A 7214-nucleotide genomic window follows, 5' to 3' on the forward strand; every position below is an offset into this window, starting at 1 on the left:
TGTGTGCTCAGGGGCAAATCTCTTCTCCTGGGACCCAGGAGTGGAGAAAAAGGAGTTTCCCTCTAACAATTGGTAACCCTGTTTGTTCTGTCACCCAAACCGGAAACTAAGGCATCATTCTCTCCTCCTACCTGTCTACCTGTCTCCCTCACACATGACTATTTAGTCACTATATCCTGTTGATTCCAAATTTCCTTTTTTTTTTTTTAATTCTCACTCTGTTGCGCAGGCTGGAGAGCAGTGGCACGATCTTGGCTCACTGCAACTTCTGCCTCCCGGGTTCAAGCAATTCCCTGCCTCAGCCTCCCAAGTAGCTGGGATTACAGGCGCCCGCCACCATGCCTGGCTAATTTTTTCTGTTTTTAGCAGAGATGGGGTTTCACAGTCTTGGCCAGGCTGGTCGTGAACTCCTGACCTCATGATCCACCTGGTTCAGCCTCCCAAAGTGCTAGGATTACAGGCGTGAGCCACCGCGCCCGGCCCCAAATTTACTTTCTAAATAAACTTCAAATCTGTTCACTTCTCTCCGACACCACTGACAACACCCTGGTCTGAGCTGTCTCTCTCCCAGACAACAGCAGTAATTTCCTTGTCTCCTTGTTTCTGTTCTTCCCCCTCCCCTAGTCCATTCTTCCCTCCTCAGAGTAGTCCTTCTAGAATGAAATTCTGGTCATATCAGTGATCTTCTTAGAACTCTCCAGATCCTTACAGCACTGCCTTCGTCTTTAATCTCATCTCCCCCTCATTCCTCCTCATTCTGTGCTTCAGTTATATGGACCATCTCCCCATGCCACCAGTGAATTCTACCTATTCAGGCCCCAGGGCCTTTACACATGCAGCTTGCTCGTTTGTTCTCCTACTCCTTCTTGACGTTTTTACCTGGATAAATTTTAATAATTGTTTAAGTCACAGGACGGAGCTAGAGCTATACAACATTCATGGACAGGGTCAGTCTTAACATCATGAAGGTGCTCAGATCCAGTAAAATTCCAATCAAAATTCCAGAGTGCTAAATTTTTAACAGCAGCTTCTAAAGTGAGCCTACATTTGTATGTAGGAGTAAAGCCTGTAGAAAGTATGTATGTAGGAGTAAAGCCAGGACATTTCTGACAAAGAAGATCCAGGAGAAATGACTTATGCTAACAAATAACAGGACTTATTTTGATGCCAGAGTAATTCAGTCAGTTAGGGAAATGGTGCAAAAATAGGAAAATAGACTAATAGAGTCCAGAAAAAGATTCATACGCAGATAGACAATAGACTTACATATCAAGACAATGGAAAAGGGAAGGATTTTTTCGTTTTGTTTTCTATTTTGTTATTTTGTTTTTAAATAAATAGTGCTATTTTAATTAGGTATTCATCTAGGAAGAAGTACAGCTTGATGCCTACACCTCATATCATACTCAATAAGGCTAGAAGAAGACATAATACATACATGGATTAGTGTCAATAACATGTAAAGAACTACAACTGGGCCAGACACAGTGGCTCATGCCTGTAATCCCAGCACTTTGGGAGGCCGAGGCAGGTGGACCACATGAGTTCAGGAGTTTGAGAACAGGCTGGACAACATGGCAAAACTCGTCTCTAAAATTTAAAAAAAAAAAAAAATTATAACTTAAGGTAACCAAATAATTGATAATTAATTAATAATAAAATTGGATCACACATGGACCGAAAATGAAAGTGTATTATAAAAATGTATTCATCTGCTCAGGCTGCCATAACAGAATACAAAAAACTGGGTGGTTTAAACAACAGAAATTTATTTTTTCACAGTTCTAGAGGCTGAAGGTCCAAGATCAAGGTGTCAGGAGGGTTGGTTTCTGGTGAGGGCACTTTTCCTGGCTTAGGGATGGCTGTCTTCTTGCTGTGTCTTCACGTGGCCTTTCCTCTGTGGGCTTGAGCTCCTGGTGTCTCTTTGTCTCCTTCTAAAGACACCAGTCCTGTTTGGATTAGGGCTTCATCATCATGACTTCATGTAACCTTAATTACATCCTTGACAGTCCTGTCTCCAGTTACAGTCAAATAGGGGGATAGAGGTTCAACATATGAACTAGGGGGAAATACCATTTGGTCCACAACATGAACTAAGGATTGTGCTTAATCCAGTTCTGTGCACCTAAAATTTAGGTATTACTAAGACCATCTATACCCAAAATATTTGAAAATAGGGATGAAGCAGACACTCGCACGCACATGTTCATAGTAACATTATTCACAAAAGCCAAAGGTGGAAACAAGCCGAGGGTCTATCAACAGATGAATGAACAATATGGGTTCACTGTGTGGGTACACCCATACAGAGAAATGTTATTCAGCCATAAAAATATTAATCAGCTCTGATACCTGCCACAACATGGATGAATCTTGAAAATATTATGCTAGGTGAAAGATGCAGACACAAAGGATACATTTTGTATTTTTCTGTTCATACGAAATATCCAGAATAGGCAAATTTATAGAAACAGAAAGTAGATTAGAGGCCACCAGGGGCTGGGAGAGGAGGGAATGAGGAATAATTGCTTAACGGGCCGTTTGTTTGGGGGGGATGAAAAAATTTTGGAAACAGATAGTGGTGATGGTTATATAATGTTGTGAATGTAATTAATGCCTCTGATTACATGTAACCAATATGTACTTAAGGACAATTAAAATGGCAAATAAATATAAATATATTCATAAATATATACAAAATGTCATATATACAAAATATGTACTATATAAAAATATATACTATATACACACACAAAATATATGTATTGGGTGTGTATGTGTATATATACACAAATATATATACTATATACAAACACATACATATACTATATATAAATATACATATGCAGGCAGGCGCAGTGGCTCATGCCTGTCATCCTAGTACTTTGGGAGGCCGAGGCGAGCAGATCACCTGAGGTCAGAAGTTTGAGACCAGCCTGACCAATATGGTGAAACCCTGTCCCAGGTGGTGGTGTGCACCTGAAATCCCAGCTACTTGGGAGGCTGAGACAGGAGAATTGCTTGAACCCAGGAGGTGGAGACTGTGGTGAGCCGAGATTGTGCCACTGCACAACAACCTGGTGATAAAGTGAGACTCCACCTCAAAAACAAATAAATAAATCCATAAATAAATACGCTATGTATATGTGTGTGTGTGTGTGTGTGTGTGTGTGTGTGTGTATCACACTAATAAAATAAAAAGACCAAGGCAAATCCCTTTCCTAGTCTCCCACAGCACCTACATGTCTTCATAATATTTATGCCAGTGGTTCCTTGTTTGTTTGTCCAACTTCAAGTCTGCTCAACAAATTAATAAATAATCGTTAAGTGGCTGAATGAACAAAAAGCAGGAACTACATTAGCCTTCTTTTCTGCTACATCTATAACTTCTTGCAGGGTAACATACACAATTAAATATTTCTGGAATCTATGAATTTGCAGAACAATGCCCGAATTCACCAACAAAGGGCAGGGGAGTTGTGTCAATTATTGAGGTCATCACTGTATTCTCTGTTCCTAGCAAAGTGCCTAAGACCTAGCAGGAACTTGGTGATGTATTTACTAAGTGAACGAACATGTGAATGAATTAGTGAATGAGTGAATCGGTGTCTAGGGTACAGAAGGAGGGAGGTGAAAGTCCTGCTGCCCAGGTATGGTCAGAGATAACCTGAGAGTTTGGTCCACATGCTAAGAGCAAGTACAGAGGCAGCGAGCATTAGACAGAAGATTTCTGTCAATGTTGAAGGAACAAGAAAAGGTGTGACACTCTGTGTTCAAATGTGTCTTTAAACATCTGCCAGGCTGTCATGGGGAGGAGGAGGCAGATATATTCTGAGGTCCCCAAGGAACCAGTGTTGGAAGCTTCAGTAAGGCAGATCTGGGCACAATGTAGAGACGAAGATCTGTACGCTTTGTGCACCAACCACATGTGAAGCATTTTACAAGTTGTTTTTTTGTTTGTTTGTTTACTTGTTTGTTTGTTTTTGAGATGGAGTCTCGCTCTGTTGCCCAGGCTGGAGTGCAGTGGCGCGATCTCTGCTCACTGCAAGCTCCGCCTCCCAGGTTCACGCCATTCTCCTGCCTCAGCCTCCCGAGTAGTTGGGACTACAGGCGCCCGCCACCACACCTGGCTAATGTTTTGTATTTTTAGTAGAGACAGGGTTTCACCGTGTTAGCCAGGATGGTCTTGATCTCCTGACCTTGTGATCCACCTGCCTCTGCCTCCCAAAGTGCTGGGATTACAGGTGTGAGCCACCGCGCCCAGCCGGCATTCTGCAAGTTTTTTTTTTTTTTTTTAACATACATTCAGTTATATATCACATCTCCCTGAACCAGGCATGACTTCCCCACACTTTATAGATGAAAGATGATGTGGCTTGCTCAGAGTCACCGTTAGAACAGGACAAGCCAGGACACAAACCTAGGGCCAGCTGACTTCGTGGCCTGTAGTTCAGAGCTGAGCAAAAAATGTCATAGGCTTCCTTGTAAGATCGTGAGTTCCTCATCACTGAGCTGGTCAAGTAGAGGCTTGGTCGATCACTTAACTGAGAGAAAACACAAGATGTAACTGAAAGGACGGACTGAACTGGAGTCTCGCTAGTTTCCTAACTATGGGTTCACCCACTCTTTTATTGGGCCCACTCCAGCATCATAATGGCTTTTAAAACTTTGGTCTAGCGAACTTACTTTAAGCAAGATCTATCTGTCCTCTAAGACCATACCTGACTTCAAGGACAGGCACTGCAAATAGATTTTATGTTTCAATTTGATTCCATTGTTAGTGGCTGTCTGAAGTGCTGCCTTAAAAATAACTCTCAAGCTCTGTTTAGCCTTCATGGGAACGTGTGCTTTGATTGATTAGTGATGTCTGTCACGGGTGCAGGATGGTAGCTAGCAGACATTTGCTTCGTGTTTGCCATCCTTGCTTCAGGACTTGCATTTCAGCTCTGGAAAGCCCCACTGGATAGTAGTGGTGAAGCCACATTCATCCGAGAAAATACCAAAGTACATTGTCTTAGAGCCAGAAAGAAGATTAATTTTCAACATGGAGATTTGCAGCTGCCCAGATTCCAATTCCTGAACATTACTCAACTCCCTTCTTTGTGGGCTTATTCTCTAATTAGGAAGCAGTGCAAACACTTTAAAGCTGAGCTGTTTCCCGGCCATCCCAGCCCAGTGCCTGTCCCTGCCAGCTCCCCAGTCGCCCCAACCCACAGTCTCCTCAGAGCACCAGACTGGGTTGTGATCAAGCAAATTGAAATGTTTGTTTCCCACTGTGAAGTAAATAGCCGTCCCCCAACCACATCTTTATCCCTGAAGCCAATTAGCGGCATGGCTGCCTTCCCAAGCAGAACAGCAGAGCCTCTCTGTTCATCTCTTCTCTGGATGTTTTGGGGATGCTGTAGGCCCGCATCATAGCCTGTCTAGGCCTCCAGAAAATCTGGGAACCCTCCCTGGGCAAGTGACTTCAGGAGATTTCTTGGACAGCCCTGCCTTTCCAGTTTGCAGACACCTTCCCAAAGGTGCCTCAGTGGTTAAGAGTGTGGGGTTTAGGCTGGGCGCAGTGGCTCACACCTGTAATCCCAGCATTTTGGGAGGCCAAGGAGGATGGAACACTTGAGGTCAGGAGTTGGGACTAGCCTGGCCAACATGGTGAAACCCCATCTCTACTAAAAATACAAAAATTAGCTGGGCGTGGTGGCGCACACCTGTAATCCCAGCTACTCGGGAGGCTGAGGCAGGTAAATCACTTGAACCAAGATGAGGCCACTGCACTTCAGCCTGGGTGACAGAGCAAGACTCCATCTCAAAAAAAAGTATAAAAAGGAGTGTGGGGTTTGGAGTCTGATCAACTTGGGTTCAAATCTTGATTCTGCCATATACTTGTCCTGTTACTTTGGGGAAGTCATTTAGCCTGTCTGAGCTTTACTTTCCTCATTTCTAAAAGGGGAAGAAGAATATTCTAAACCTCATGATGCTTTATTCATTCTACTGTCACTCATGCATATCCAGTATGTACATCTGCTCCATGCCACCACCACAGTTTGCATTCAAGCCTTATCTGATATTCTTCTCTAAGGTTTGTGCCTTATTAAGCATAACTTAAATTTTTTTAAGTCAGAGATATGGCTGTTTGAATTTGTCAGTGTCTTCTCTGCCTATGTAGGGACATTAAGTCATCTTGAAGCAGATTTTTATTCTTTCCTGGGAAGAATCTCTGAAAGGAAGCCCCTTAGGAATGGAATAAGGTGCACCAAGGAGCTGTCACTCTCCCAGAAGAAAGGAACCAAGGGACCCTTTCTGAGGTTTGATCACGGCTGCACCTCCCAATATTCCAGAGCTGGTGGCTTGGAGAAAATTTGGCAAAGTAGGGGCCTATTGGGGAAAAAAAACTAAAAGCTTCAAGAGCCAAGCTTCTTTCTTGCATCTGAGGTTCAGCGATGCAGTCTGAGATGGGCCTGACTCAGATCTAGGGGAAGCCCTGGGAGAACGTACCTTGAGCTGTGCTCAGCCTCCAAGTCTGGGCTGTGGTTTTTGTCTGTCCCAGAGGTGGCTCTGGCTGGAGGCTCCTCTTCCCAGAGGATGTGCTCTGGGGAAAATACTGGAGCCAGAGGGTGTAAACTAAGGACATTATCCTCAGGAACTGAAGAATGCCAGCAGACTGCTGAGCTTGCAGATCTGATACAGCCTGCTCCTGATACAGTAGCCATTAGCCAGCCACGTGTGGCTACTTAAGACGAAAATCAAATCAATTAAAATGAACTACACTTGAAATTTGAGTTCTTCAATCCCAACCAGCCACCTTTCAGGAGCTCAGTTGCCACATGTGGTTAGTGGTTACCTTAGATGGTGCAGAATGATAGGACGTTTCAATCACTGCAATAAATTCCACCGGACAGTGCTAATCCAGAAAAGAGAGTGTCTCAACATTGGCACTGCTGACATTTTGGGCCTGATACATTTTTGTTCTGGGAGGCTGTCCCGTACACGTAGAATGTTAAGCAGCATCTCTGGCCTTTACCCACTAGATGCCAGTAGCACCTCACCCCCAGTTGTGACAACCAAAACATCTCCAGGCATGGCCAAATGTCCTTTGGAGAAGAGGGGAAATTGCCCCCAGTTGAGAACCACTGGGTTAGACCCTATAGACCATCATGAGCATTGCTCAGGACTGGACATAAATGCAACTGGGCTGGGCTAGTTTTCTTCAAGGC

This window comes from Mandrillus leucophaeus, unplaced genomic scaffold (assembly GCF_000951045.1).
Source record: "Mandrillus leucophaeus isolate KB7577 unplaced genomic scaffold, Mleu.le_1.0 Scaffold46, whole genome shotgun sequence".
Lineage (NCBI taxonomy): Eukaryota > Metazoa > Chordata > Mammalia > Primates > Cercopithecidae > Mandrillus > Mandrillus leucophaeus.